The sequence below is a fragment of the Diceros bicornis genome, chromosome 21 (assembly GCF_020826845.1).
Source record: "Diceros bicornis minor isolate mBicDic1 chromosome 21, mDicBic1.mat.cur, whole genome shotgun sequence".
NCBI classification, from domain to species: domain Eukaryota; kingdom Metazoa; phylum Chordata; class Mammalia; order Perissodactyla; family Rhinocerotidae; genus Diceros; species Diceros bicornis.
Genome location: NC_080760.1, coordinates 27,552,335 through 27,567,639, shown reverse-complemented (window position 1 = coordinate 27,567,639; position 15,305 = coordinate 27,552,335). Strand labels below are relative to the sequence as shown.

General features: G+C 38.0%; 1 long non-coding RNA gene across 1 annotated transcript in view; it reads right to left on the bottom strand.

Moving 5' to 3' along the window:
• LOC131419559 (uncharacterized) overlaps positions 1 to 979 on the bottom strand; it is an 85,747-nt gene extending 84,768 nt beyond the window's left edge. The window contains exon 1 of the long non-coding RNA XR_009223280.1: positions 839 to 979. This is a non-coding gene — a long non-coding RNA (uncharacterized LOC131419559). The remainder of the gene's footprint in view (positions 1 to 838) is intronic.
• Positions 980 to 15,305: the final 14,326 nt, after the last annotated feature.

Here is a 15,305-nt window from a genome sequence, read left to right as displayed (position 1 = left end):
CATTTATACATAAAGTCCTGAATGACACTTTTTTACTTGCACTTTTACTGTTTTTGCTGTTCTGGGTGTTTTAAAATTATTATGACCCAACTGAAACCTTAACGGAGGAGGGATAAGTATCTTTGAGGATGGTCTAATTCAGTACATAGCTATCAGGGGGTATCTCACAGACACTAGGCCATTAGCTCATTGTTTTCACTTGGCCATTGCAGGTATGTGGAGTCTTCAAGTGAGATCACATTATGATGTATAATACGGCAAGAAAATAATTTGAACTGGAGAAAAGCATCATTTAAAATTTTCTTTTAAAAGACATTTTTTTGGTTGGGAGGCGGAGTCAAGATGGCGGCGTAGGCAGACTCGGAACTCACCTCCTCCCGTGGACACAGCCAATTTACAACTACTCGTGGAAAAATGACCCCTGAGACAGAACTGAAAACTGGATGAGAGGAACTCCTGCAACAACGGACAATCCTAACTGGGGTAGAAGAGGCAGAGACCCCCTTCCAGAGAGAAAAAACGCCGCCTTCACAAGCCGCCAGCTTCACGGCCGCAGAGAGCAGCTCACAGGTACGCAGCCTCCCTGGAGGAGCGGGGTCCTGAGCCGGGGAGCGCCCCCGCTGTGGGCATTTTGTGGACCCAGCACAATCGATACCAGCGGCATAATATCTGACTGTGCCTGCTACTAAAACACTGGGGAGCACCCCCAGAAAACCCGGTTCACAAAGAAACTAAAACCGGCTCTTAAAGGGCCCGTGCACAAACTCACCCGTTCCAGAAAGCATCCTAAAATCACCAGAAAGAAAGGTGCACAGTGCTTTGGTGACAAGAGACTCACCTAATAGGCCCTGAGTGCATCTCGGTGGGGGGTGAGACCTCTCCAGGGACTGGGACATTGGCAGCGGCCATTGTGGCCTGCTGTGAGCGTGCTGACACAGACTCCATTGGAGTTCTCCCTGGGGCCTGCTAGCCCAGGGTCTGCTCCACCCACAAGAGCACCGATTTAATCCAGCTCAGCCAGGGCAGGCAGCCCACCCGAGAGACTGCCCCCCCACCCAACAACAAGCCCTCAGGCAACGTGTGGGCCTGCATAGATTGGTGACTGGATTCTCTGCAGCCTGGCAACTGAGCCGACTTCAGTGGGGCAGGGTGTGCACAAGGAGCGGGTGGAGAGTGTGGGGTGGTGGCGGAGTGTGTGGGGCTCCCGCCATGGTGAGACTGGGTCCGCTTGGGGAGGTCGGGGCACTCGCACGGGGCAGGACTGTGTTGACTGTGTGTGTGGACCTGTGGGCAACAGGGCTTGTCAGCTGCAGAAGACTTGTGCTTCTCAAAGACCCACATAGGAGGTTTGCCCCACCTTCCAAAGCCTGAAACAATTGGGTGCTCCTGTGCCTGAGGCCAGCCCCACCCAGCTGCAATCCTCAGAGAGCTGACAAGAGACCTAATAGGCTAGAGGCTTACAGCAATTGTAAGGCCCTGAGCCTAACAACCTGCCACGGTGGCAGCCTACTCACTTAAAAGAAATACTGCAACACAAATGTGGTATTAGAACTTACAGCCAACTGTGCTGGGGCTCCCCACACCTGATAAAGAGACTGAAGGGCCCACAACAACTAGAAGCAGCTGAGCATAACAACAGCTGGCCAGGAGCATAACTCAGCCTCCCTGGGTGCCTATAGGGAGAGCTAACAGGCCACAATAGAAGGACGCACGTAGCCCACATAGGGGCCACCCCGGAACATTGAGAACTGAGGGAAGCACACTGGAAGCCTCCTAAGGCATCGCTTACATAAGGTCACCTATCCAAGAGCAGGAGACATAGCTGACCTACCTAATACGTAGACACAAGCACAGGGAAAGAGGCAAAATGAGGAGGCAAAAGAATACATTCCAAGTAAGGGAACAGGACAAAACCCCAGAAAAGGAACTAAGTGAAACAGAAATGAGCAACCTACCCGACAGAGAGTTCAAACTAAGAGTGTTAAGGATGCTCACTGATCTGGGGAGAAGACTAGATGAACTCAGTGAGAATGTCAACAAAGAAATGGAAGATATAAAAAATAACCAATCAGAAATGACGAATACAATACTAGAAATGAAAAATTCATTAGAGGGACTCAAAAGCAGAGTAGAGGATACAGAAGAACGGATCTGTGAGCTGGAAGAAAGACTAGAAGAAATTACCCAAGGTGAACAGGTAAAAAGGAAAGGATTAAAAAGAGTGAGGACAGTCTAAGGGACCTCTGGGACAACATCAAGCGCACTAACATCCATGTTATAGGTGTCCTGGAAGGAGAAGAGCGAGACAAGGGGGCAGAGAATCTATTTCAAGAAATAATAGATGAAAACTTCCCTAACCTAAGGAAGGAAACAGACATCCAGGTACAGGAAGCACAGAGAGCCCCAAACAAGATAAACCCAAAGAGGCCCACACCAAGACACATCATAATCAAAATGTCCAGAATTAAAGATAAAGAGAGAATCCTAAAAGCCGCAAGAGAATGTCAAGTGACATACAAAGGAAACCCCATAAGGCTATCAGCTGACTTCTCAGCAGAAACCTTACAGGCTAGAAGAGAATGGCACGATATATTTCAAGTGCTAAAAGGAAAAAACTTACAGCCAAGAATACTCTACCCAGCAAGGTTATCATTCAAAATGGAAGGAGAGATCAAAATTTTCCCAGATAAGCAAAAATTAAAGGAGTTTGTCACCAAGAAAGCAGTGCTACAAGAAATGTTAAAGGGACTGATTTAAGGGGAAAAGAGAAGACCACAAATAGGAAAAATTATCTATTTCCATGATAAGAATGTAATGGATACAAATGCACAAAAAAGAGGTTAGATATGATATCAAAAACATAAAAGGAGGGAGGAGGGGAGTTAAAGAGTACAGCTTTCAGACAGAGGTCAAACTAAAGTTACCATCAATTCTGTATAGAAGAAGTAAGGAACAGAGAAGGACTACTAAAACACTGAGAAAAAAAAAAAGTTAATAAATGGCAGTAAGTACATACTTATCAATAGCTACTTTAAACGTCAATGGACTAAATGCTCCAATTAAAAGGCATAGGGTGGGTGACTGGATAAAAAAACAAGACCCATATATATGCTGCATACAAGAGACACACTTCAGACCTAAAGACACTCACAAACTGAAAGTGAAGGGATGGAAAAAGATACTCCACGCAAATGGCAATGAAAAGAAAGCTGGGGTAGCAGTACTCATATCAGACAAAATAGACTTTAAAACAAAAACTGTAAAAAGAGACAAAGAAGGGCATTACATAATGATCAAGGGAACAATCCAACAAGAGGATATAACACTTGTAAATATCTACGCACCCAATGTAGGTGCACCTAAATATATAAAGCAATTATTAACAGACATAAAAACAGAAATAGACAGTAACACAATAATAGTAGGGGACTTGAACACTCCACTTACACCAACGGATAGATCATCCAAACAGAAGATCAATAAGGAAACATTGGCCTTAAACGACACACTAGAACAGATGGACCTAGTAGATACATACAGAGCATTCCATCCAAAAACCGAAGAATACACGTTTTTTTCAAATGCACATGGAACATTCTCCAGGATTGATCACATATTAGGCCACAAAACAAGTCTCCATAAATTTAAGAAGATTGAAATAATACCAAGCATCTTTTCTGACCACAACGGTATGAAACTAGAAATCAACTATAGGAAGAAAATCAGAAAAGCCACAAATACGTGGAGATTAAAGAAAATGCTACTGAATAACGACTGGGTTAACGAAGAAATCAAAGAAGAAATCAAAAAATACCTGGAGGCAAATGAAAATGAAAATACGACATGCCAGAATTTATGGGATACAGCAAAAGCGGTTCTAAGAGGAAAGTTTATAGCGATACAGGCCTATCTCAACAAACAAGAAAAATCTCAAATAAACAATCTAACAATGCACCTAAAGGAACTGGAAAAAGAAGAACAAACAAAGCCCAAAATCAGTAGAAGAAGGGAAAGAATAAAAATCAGAGCAGAAATAAATGAAATAGAGACCAAAAAAACAATAGAAAAAATTTAAAAAACCAAGAGCTGGTTCTTTGAAAAGATCAACAAAATTGACAAACCTTTAGCTAGACTCACCAAGAAAAAAAGAGAGAAGGCACAAATAAGTAAAATCAGAAATGAAAGAGGAGAGGTTACAACAGACGCCTCAGAAATACAAAAGATTATAAGAGAATACTATGAAAAGCTACATGCCAACCAATTCGACAATCTGGAAGAAATGGATAAATTCTTAGAATCATACAACCTTCCAAAACTGGATCAAGAAGAAGTAGAGAATTTGAATAAACCAATCACCAGTAAGGAGATCGAAACAGTAATCAAAAACCTCCCCAAAAATAAAAGTCCAGGACCAGACGGCTTCCCTGGTGAATTCTACCAAACATTCAAAGAAGACTTAATACCTATCCTTCTCAAACTATTCCAAAAAATTGAGGAGCGGGGGAAGCTCCCTAACTCAATCTACGAAGCTGACATTACCCTGATACCAAAACCAGACAAGGACAACACAAAAAAAGAAAATTACAGGCCAATATCACTGATGAACATCGATGCGAAAATCCTCAACAAAATACTAGCAAATCGCATACAACGATACGTTAAAAAGATTATACACCATGATCAAGTGGGATTTATTCCAGGGATGCAGGGATGGTTTAACATTCGCAAATCAATCAACGTAATACACCACATTAATAAAATGAAGAACAAAAATCACATGATCATCTCAATAGATGCAGAGAAAGCATTTGACAAGATACAGCATCCATTTATGATAAAAACTCTGAATAAAATGGGTATAGAAGGAAAGTACCTGAACATAATAAAGACCATATATGAGAAACACACAGCTAATATCATCCTCAATGGTGAAAAACTGAAAGCCATCCCTCTAAATACAGGAACCAGACAAGGATGCCCACTGTCACCACTCCTATTTAACATAGTATTGGAAGTCCTAGCCAGAGCAATCAGGCAAGAGAAAGAAATAAAAGGGATCCAAATTGGAAAGGAAGAAGTGAAACTGTCCCTATTTGCAGATGACATGATTTTACATATAGAAAACCCTAAAGAATCCACCAGAAAACTTTTAGAAGTAATAAACGAATATGGTAGAGTTGCAGGATACAAAATCAACATACAAAAATCAGTTGCATTTCTGTACACTAACAACGAAGTAGAAGAAAGAGAAATTAAGAATACCATCCCATTTACAATTGCAACAAAAAGATTAAAATACCTAAGAATAAACTTAACCAAAGAGGTGAAAGATCTGTACACCGAAAACTATAAAACATTTCTGAAAGAAATTGAAGAAGACACAAAGAAATGGAAAGATATTCCGTGTTCTTGGATTGGAAGAATTAACATAGTTAAGATGTCCATACTTCCTAAAGCCATCTATAGATTCAATGCAATCCCTATCAAAGTTCCAACAACATTTTTCACAGAAATAGAACAAAGAATCCTAAAATTTATATGGAATAACAAAAGACCCCGAATAGCTAAAGGAATCCTGAGAAAAAAGAACAAAGCTGGAGGTATCACACTCCCTGATTTCAAAATATACTACAAAGCTATAGTAACCAAAACAGCATGGTACTGGCACAAAAACAGACACACAGATCAATGGAATAGAATCGAAAGCCCAGAAATAAACCCACACATCTATGGACAGCTAATCTTTGACAAAGGAGCCAAGAACATACAATGGGGAAAAGAAAGTCTCTTCAACAAATGGTGTTGGGAAAACTGGATAGCCACATGCAAAAAAATGAAAGTAGACCCTTACCTTACACCATACACAAAAATTAACTCCAAATGGATTAAAGACTTGAATGTAAGACCTGAAACTATGAAACTTCTAGAAGAAAACATAGGCAGTACGCTCTTCCACATCGGTCTTAGCAACATCTTTTCAAACACCACATCTGACCGGGCAAGAGAAACAATAGAAAAAATAAACAAATGGGACTACATCAAACTAAAAAGCTTCTGCACAGCAAAGGAAACCATCAACAAAACGAAAAGACAACCTAACAATTGGGAGAAGATATTTGCAAACCACACATCTGATAAGGGCCTAATCTCCAAAATATATAAAGAACTCATTCATCTCAACAACAAAAAAACTACCAACCCAATTAAAAAATGGGCAAAAGACCTGAACAGACATTTCTCCAAAGAAGATATACAGATGGCCAACAGACACATGAAAAGATGTTCAAAATCACTAACTATCAGGGAAATGCAAATCAAAACTACAATGAGATATCACCTCACGCCCGTCAGAATGGCTATAATTAACAAGACAGGAAACAATATGTGTTGGAGAGGATGTGGAGAGAAGGGAACTCTCATACACTGCTGGTGGGAGTGCAAACTGGTGCAGCCACTATGGAAAACAGTATGGAGATTCCTCAAAAAATCAAGGATAGAACTACCATATGATCCAGCTATTCCACTGTTGGGTATTTATCCAAAGAACTTGAAAACACCAATTTACAAAGGTACATGCACCCCTGTGTTCATTGCAGCGTTATTCACAATAGCCAAGACTTGGAAGCAACCTAAGTGCCCATCAAGGGACGAATGGATAAAGAAGATGTGGTATATATACACAATGGAATACTACTCAGCCATAAGAAACGATGAAATCCAGGCATTTGTGACAACATGGATGGACATTGAGGGTATAATGCAAAGTGAAATAAGTCAGAGGGAGAAGGTCAAATACCGTATGATTTCCTTCATTAAGTAGTAGATAATAACAACAATAAACAAACACATAGGGACAGAGATTGGATTGGTGGTTACCAGAGGGGAAGGGGGGAGGGAGGAGGGTGAAAGGGATAATTCAGTACATGTGTGTGGTGATGGGTTGTAATTAGTATTTTGGTGGTGAACATGATGTAGTCCATGCAGAAATAGAAGTACAATGATGTACACCTGAAATTTTTACAATGTTATAAACCAATGTTACTGCAATAAACAAAAAATTAAAAAAAAATAAAAATAAAAATAAATAAATAAAAGACATTTTTTTTATTGAGGTTTTAATAGTTTATAACATTGTGAAATTTTGGGTTGTACGTTTTTGTTTGTCCATCACCATATATTTGTCTCCCTTCACCCCTTGTGCCACCCCCCACCCCCATTGCCTCTGGTAACCACAATACAATTTTCTCTGTCCATGTGTTTGTTTATATTCCACATATGAGTGAGATCATACAGTGTTTGTCTTTCTCTTTCTGGCTTATTTCACTTAACATAATACCCTCCAGGCCCATCCATGTTGTTGCAAATGGGACGATTTTGTCTTTTTTTACGGCTGAGTAGTATTTCATTGTATATATATACCATGTCTTCTTGATCCAATCATCAGTCGAGGGACACTTAGGTTGCTTCCCCTTCTTGACTGTAGTGAATAATGCTGCAATGAACATAGGGGTGCATAAGCCTCTTTGGATTGTTGATTTCAGGTTCCTTGGGTAGATTCCCAGTAATGAGATAGCTGGATCAAAGAATTTTCAATTCTTTGAGGAATTTCCCTACAGTGTTCCATAGAGGCTGCACAAGTTTGCATTCCCACCAGCTGTGTATGAGGGTTCCTGATTCTCCACATCCTCTCCAACATGTATTGTTTTTTGTCTTGGTGATTATAGCCATTCTAATGGGCATGAGGTGATATCTTAGTGTTGTTTTGATTTGCATTTCCCTGACGATTAGTGACGTTGAACATCTTTTCATGTGCCTATTGGCCATCTGTATATCTTCTTTGGAAAAGTGTCTGTTCATTTCCTCTGCCCATTTTTTGATCGGTTGTTTGTTTTTTTGCTGTTCAATTGTGTGAGTTCTTTATATGTTATGGAGATTAACCTCTTGTCAGATATATGTTTTGCAAATATTTTCTCCCAGCTTGTGGGTTGTCTGTTCATCTTGATTCTGGTTTTGTTTGTCTTGTAGAAGCTCTTTAATCTGATAAAGTCCCACTTGCTTATTTTTTCTTTAGTTTCCCTAGTCTGGGTAGGCATGTCATCTGAAAAGATTCCTTTATGACCAATGTAAAAGACATTTTTTAAACTCCATTTAATGGAGATGCTTGTGCATCATGGTGCTAGTCTTACATGAAATTCAAATAGTCACTGCTCCTAAAATGTGGCCACGTTAGCAAAAGTATGAGGACATGATGAAATTCCATTTTAAGATACTGCACTTTTGAAACAGAAGTCTATTTGGAATATTGACTCACCATTTAGTTTTCATTAACTGTCAGATACAGTTTCATTAACTGTCATTAACTGGTTCCTGTAAGAATAGGCACTTTCTCATGTGTAAGGAGAGAAGGATGTTCACATCCCGTGACGCCTGGGATGAGTGGTGACCATCACAGATCTTATCTGCTGGGTACTTGGACTGAAAAGTTGGAGGCCTGAAAAACAATTTTTTTCATATCCCACAAATAGAATTTTCTTTACCAAAAAAAAAAAGCAAGATAAAATGTGGAGATAGAGTCTCTTCATTATCTAAAAAAGAAAAGTGGAAGTTGTACAAAATAGGACAGTAGACATCATTTAGATCAATTTCTAGACCCTAACGTGCATTTTCAAAGCCATCCACATATGGACTTAGTATAAAATACACAAAGAATCATCTGTTTTCCTTTTAGAAATATTAAACATAAGAAGTACTTTGTCAATTAAAATTATTTAATGTGCATTTTCTTGACTTTATACATCAATATCAATATGAAAATAGTTAGAATGGTGATGTCAGTTTTTACATTCAAACTACTCACAAATCTGTAATTCGAGGAGTTTAAAATCTTATTAAATAATCACCTTTAAGATCATTTATCTATTAATATGTTCTTTTTACTCCCATGGAAACAATGAAAAGAAAGTAGCACCAAGCATTTTTTCTCCTTCATAACACAACTAAAAGTAAAAAAAAAAAAATGAAATTTCTCTCCAAGAATGAGATTTTGTGGTCATTATGATTTCAATATTTTAAAGTTCATAATTGTAGGATTAAACCACATTAGCTAATGTTATCCTTTTGTCTCCATTTCAAACAAAAGATTTCCCCCAAAATACAAAATTTCTTCTGATAACACTGAATGTGGTATTTGTAAATGAAGTTAGTTTGGTAAAGTAAGAAATTCATTATCACATTATCCATGTATTCAAACACCTCAACTGACCAACCAACTGGAATAAAACATATTAAGCATTTTCAGGGCTGTATCAAATTGTACATAAAGACCAATGGAACTATGAGATCAGCACTCATTGAAATACTCAAATTACTTACCCCAGGTGGTATAGTAATAAGAATATGGGTGATATTTTTAACCTTCAGCCTCCAATGTGTATAATGAATATTCAGTGGAAATATAATTTTTTTCACCTTGCAAGTTTAATCAGGCAAAGAAGAGATGCTTGGTAACCATGGCAACGTGCACAATTAGTTGACCATTGTGATCCTTAAGACAATCAAAAATCACTGAAGTGTGTTAAACACCCTGGGAATTTAGAGAAAAGAGGGTAGTCTTTGATATGAATATCTCTGTGATCAAAATAGTTATACTTGTAGACTTAAGCCAGAAATATTAATTGATTAATTAATTTTTTTGCTATGGAGAATTTCCGTCTGGGACTCAAGTTATCAACTTCCTACTACACTATTAGCTTCTCTATGTCTCAAAAAAACCAACTAGTTAAATTAGTAAAAACAATAAAAATTTAGTCATTCAGGCAATTGACTTGTATGATATGTTCAATTAATTTAAAGAACCTAATGGAGACTGGTGTTAGGCTGACTAAAGGAACAGTAAAATTTGCTTTTCTGATCTCATAATTAAAATTACTTAATTTTATCATCAACCATATGGTTCATATTTTTAAAAAAAAAGTAACATGGGACTCTGTTATCTAAGTGTTTTGATATGGGATAATATAACAGAAGAAAAGAAATACACTTACCTTAAAAGTTCTTTAAAATGTCTTACTTGGAATTTAAGATGAAAGGGAATTGACTTGGGGGAAAATTAACTCTGGAAAAAAAATTGACATAATTTTCTATATGTTTGCTTGCAGCTTTTGCAGTTCAATTAATTTAAAGACTACAGGGAATGTGTGGGAAGCAGTAGATTTTAGACATCTCTACAGAAGCTATTGCATGTCTGACCTCAGTGCTTGAATGATTACATCACATACTGCTGAATTTTTTGGAAAAAATACATGTCTTTGTAAATCTGAAGAAAGACATCCTATTTCTAAGTCAAGTTCTCACAAAAACATCTACCGGAAACAAAAGAATGAAGAAATGCTAAGATCTTAGCAAATCTTGTGTAGGGATATGTCTATTATGTAACTTTGTAATTCTATTTTTTGTTTTCTTAATAGTATGTCTCTTTTTTCTGCTGGGAAAGATTTGCTTTGAGCTAACATCTGTTGCCAATCTTCCTCTCTTTTTTTTTTTTCCTCCCCAAAGCCCCCGTACATAGTTGTACATTCTAGCTGTAGGTCCTTCCAGTTCTTCTATGTGATCCGCCACCACAGCATCGCTACTGACAGACGAGTGGTGTGATTCTGTGCCTGGGAACCAAACTCAGGCTGCCGAAGCGGAGCACGCCAAACTGTAACTCCTAGGCCATCAAGGCTTGCTCTGTAACTTTGTAAGTCTAGTCAAGTAATGATAACTTACTTACATTTCATGAATGATCCATTGAAGCCATCATCTTCCGTGAAGATCAACAATATGATAAGAGCCACACACATACCTATGGTGTGAATTTATTTCTTCAACACGATACAGAATCTCAAGAACTGGTAAAAACTAGAGAATAAAAATTTTAATTTGTTTCAATTAATTTATTATAAGACCAAATGTTTCAAACTTTTGCACCTTTATTTTATACTTTTTGCTTTAGTATCATAGTTACATTTCTCTTTAGAGAAAAAAAAAAACATGCAAACCAGCTTCTAACTGAAAGCACTTTCCGTATGTATAGCTAAGACATCAGTAAAGAAAATCATCACTAACTCTATGAAGGTGTGCCTGAGAAGGTCTATTGCCACAGAAACATTGGATTTGCAGACCATTTAGGTTCATGATTTGTTTGAAGTTTTTAAGAAGTTACACTACTTTCCCCCAACACCCCTCCAAAAAGCACAGCTGCTCAGAAATTAAAGAACATGTTTTAATTGTTGTGCTTAACATCACATATTTTAATGTTAACAAATAAAAAATACATTTTGAATAAACATGTAATTAAATAGACAAAAAAATTGTACACATCCTATTGTGACAATAATCAAGACAACAACCCCCACTAAAAGAGGCAGACACAGACTTGCCAGCATATTTCTAGGTGTCAGCATTCAATAAACTTCATCTCCACAACCCAGGCTGAGTTTAAATATTTTATCCTTTATGGGCCTTATTCTAATATCCTATTGGGAACAGTTTTCATATACTTCATAACAAAATTAGCAGACCACTGTCATAAAAGAAAAGAGATCCATAATCATTTCAAGGTGAATTTGGGTGCACTCATGTCCCACAACACGTATTCTCTTTTTCTGTTTGGCTAAAAACAAAAATAATTAAAATTAGTTACTAAAGGATAAGAGTTTTGCAGTTTTGTTTGTCGATTTTGTGGCCAAATGATTTTGCTAATATGGTAATGCAGTTCCTCTATTTCATATTTTGAGAGTTACCAATCAGTATTGAACAGAATACTCTGGTTCTGAGTGACAGAACTCAACCCAAATTACACAAAAGCCAAATGTATTGCCTCGTACAACTGGAAATTGTGGGGCAAAACACGTCTCAGTCACAATTAGGTTCAAGGACTCAGCTCTCTCTCTCTTAGTTCTGCCTTGTTGTGCCCAGCATCCTTCTCTTCTCTGTAGATCAAGCTTCTTCATGTGGAGAGGAGCCTGAATACCACCAGCTGCTCCTTCACATTCATTCAGCTCTGTAACCTCGTTGAGAGGGAGGGAAGCTGGCTTTTGAAAGACATTTTTGATATGTAATAAAACATAATTTGTGTGTGCTTCTGTGTGAGTACATGTGGAAACGTTTCATTCCGCACTATTCTCAAAGGTTTCTCATAGTTTATCCATCTCACAACCCATTCCAACCTTCCTTTGGGTTACTGCTGCTCTTCTACTACAATCACATGATTTGGGTCACACTTCCAATCATACTATGTCTCAGTCCTGACCAAGGTTTCACTGAATTTTAGGACTCAATTTTCTGGCCATCGTGATTGGTTCAGGATAACATAAATGACCCGTCAAAGCCAACGAGAGGCCTGTTCCTCCATGTTTTCATCTTGAGCTGGCACTAAAGAAGCCAGGAGTCTTAAATTTAAGCATTTGGTTTACACTAGTACTCTAATATATTGATTCTGTCTGCAAATGCCCAACAGTAATTTACATAATGTTTTCATTTGCTTGGCTAAATTAATAGGCACGAGGTAACTAACTCAATTAATCCAAATCAACAAATATATATGGAGAATTTACCGTATGCCAGAAACAGTTCTAGAAGCTGCTGTCTTAAACAAGAGTAGGATATAGCCACTTTCTTCAGAAGTATGCACATAGCAGTTGCTCTCATAGCATACTCTTATAGCAGTATGCTCATAGCGGTGGACCATAGTAAGGGATGGAGACATTGTCTGAAGTAGTGCAATGAGCCTCAATCTTATGAAATTCAAAGTCGCCCCTTCTGTAAGATAAATATTTCATAATGCTCCCTTTCATCTCCCTAACTAAAATCTATGTATAATATCACCTCCTACACATAATTTCAAAAACATTCAATATAATCCCCTTACCTATAAATAAAGCATGAATAGTAATTTTAAATGAAATAATGTTTATTTAAATGTATATGTGCTTCTTGAAACCAGATGACTCTCACAGATTCACAAAATACTTCTTAGAAGCAATCCTGCCTCCCAGGTTTTAGATTCCAAAAGACTGAAGTGATTCGATTATGGGTGACAGTTTTGTGTTTATTTGGTTTCATTTTTAATTTCCCAAAGCCCCATGCACTGCAGCCCACAGACCTGACCCATGTTATGCTAGCATCTTGTCGTAGTATATACAGAGAGCAGTCCAGATGTGGAAAAATGCTTCCCTCAACTTTCTCAATAATTACTCCAAATATTTTATCTTATATGTCATCAAGTTTTAACTTAAGCACTCAATTGTAATTTTGGTTATTCTATTAATGAAGAACAAAATATTATGATGATCAATATACTGCATTATTCTAGTCCTCTCCTGTGATGGCTTCAATGGGCCACTTTATAGTGGAAATTTCCATCTTACCTTGATTCTTACATTTACTCTATGACACTGCTTTGAAGATATTTAATTTTTTTTTTTTTTGGTGAGGAAGATTGGCCCTGAGCTAACATCTGTTGCCAATCTTCCTCTTTTTGCCCGAGGATGGTTGTCGCTGAACCAACATCTATGCCAATCTTCCTCTATTTTTTGTACATGGGATGCCACCACAGCATGGCTCGATGAGGGGTGTGTAGGTCCACGCCTGAGATCTGAACCTGTGAACCCCAGGCCGCCAAAGTGGGATGTGTAAACCCGACCACTATGCCACTGGGCCAGCCCCAGATATTCAATTTTTAAAGTACTCATTTTGTTAGAATTTTTTTGGCCTGTTTCTTAATATGTGAGCAGTGATATTGAGTAATAAGTAAAAAATCCTGTATCCTATGTTTTCTGATTAAATATTAAGGAAAAATTGGAACTTGATCTATAACAGCCATCAGAAAATCAAACATGAATAAGGACATTGCAAACCTGAGACTATACAACAGAATTGACAACCGCATTCAAATTCACAGCATGATAAAATTTCATTGCCATGTGTAAAGAAGCCCAGAACTTACTTAGAGTTAAAACTGTAGCAAACAGTCGGCCGTAAACCTGAAGACTCACTATGAAGAACTGGCAGCACTTTAAAAAAACATCGTGTGTAAGCAAGAAGATTTGGTCATGGCAATTCGGCGAGCAAGTAAAAAGCAATGATTCTGCTACCTTATAGTAGTCTGGAACTGCTTTAAAACTTTCAGAAATATTATATCAATGACGCCATTCAGAGAAAGATGAGAATGGGATATAACACTATGTTCTGTCTAAGTAAGGCCTTTTTCTTGATATAATAATAACGAAATGGTGTGCAGTGGGTGAAACAAAAGACTTCTTTTCTAGACTGAGGCCTTATAGATATTAAATGGTTGAAGCTGAAAGAAATATTTCATTTAAAAGCCACGTCCAAGTTTTCATATCTAAAAAGATTGAGATTTGAATTCCCATTGGATTGTCTTTATTGTGGGCCAATCTGATGATCAGGCACTTACATGAATGTAAAGCAAGGGCGTACTCACTGTTCCAGAGAAAAGTAGGGTGACTCAAAAGTAAATATTTTAGGCTGAGAGGATAATTGTTCTGTTAGGTAACGTAAATGTTTTTACTTGAATTAATTAAAGTTGGCACCATATACTTGGTCTATCTACCTACCTACCTACCTACCTATCATCTATTCATCTATGTATCTATCTATTATCTTTATCTATTTTCAGTGGTATCGTGTGTGTGTGTGTGTGTGTGTGTGTGTGTGTGTGTGTGTGTGTGTGTGTGTTTGTGTGTGAGAGAGAGAGAGAGATTGAGATCTGTGGTGGGTTGGGGGAGGGAATTTCCTCTGGAGGACCAGAGGACAAATCCACAGCACAGTGTAAGGGTCTAGAATTTCCCCTGAAGGAAGAATTATTCGCTCTGGCAGTTGTCCTGGGAAGGGCGTGGTTCCAAGGCAGAAAATGAGAACTAATTAGGTGAGTCATATTGTTGAGGAAGAGAGGGAGTTTTTACTTTCCTTGTGTGTCATGGTATTTGGGCCTGTCAAGGATATTTAGAGCAATCCTAGTGGTGGGGATGGTTTTCACTGGGAGTCATACTACTCTTTAGTGGGCATTTTGGAAAGGAACAAAGTACAATTTCTCGGTTGCCATTTAACACAAGAACCTTGACAGTTAGAAGGGAAAACCAGAGATGCTAGCCTTTCTGTAACACACACACAGTATGGAGAGATGTTCACTGCAGTCAAAAGCCTGCTTACATCATCTGCGTTTGGAACCTTACTCCATTTTACTTATAAACCAAGGCATTTTTTGGTAAATTGAATATATATTTTGTTCTGTAATGCCACTA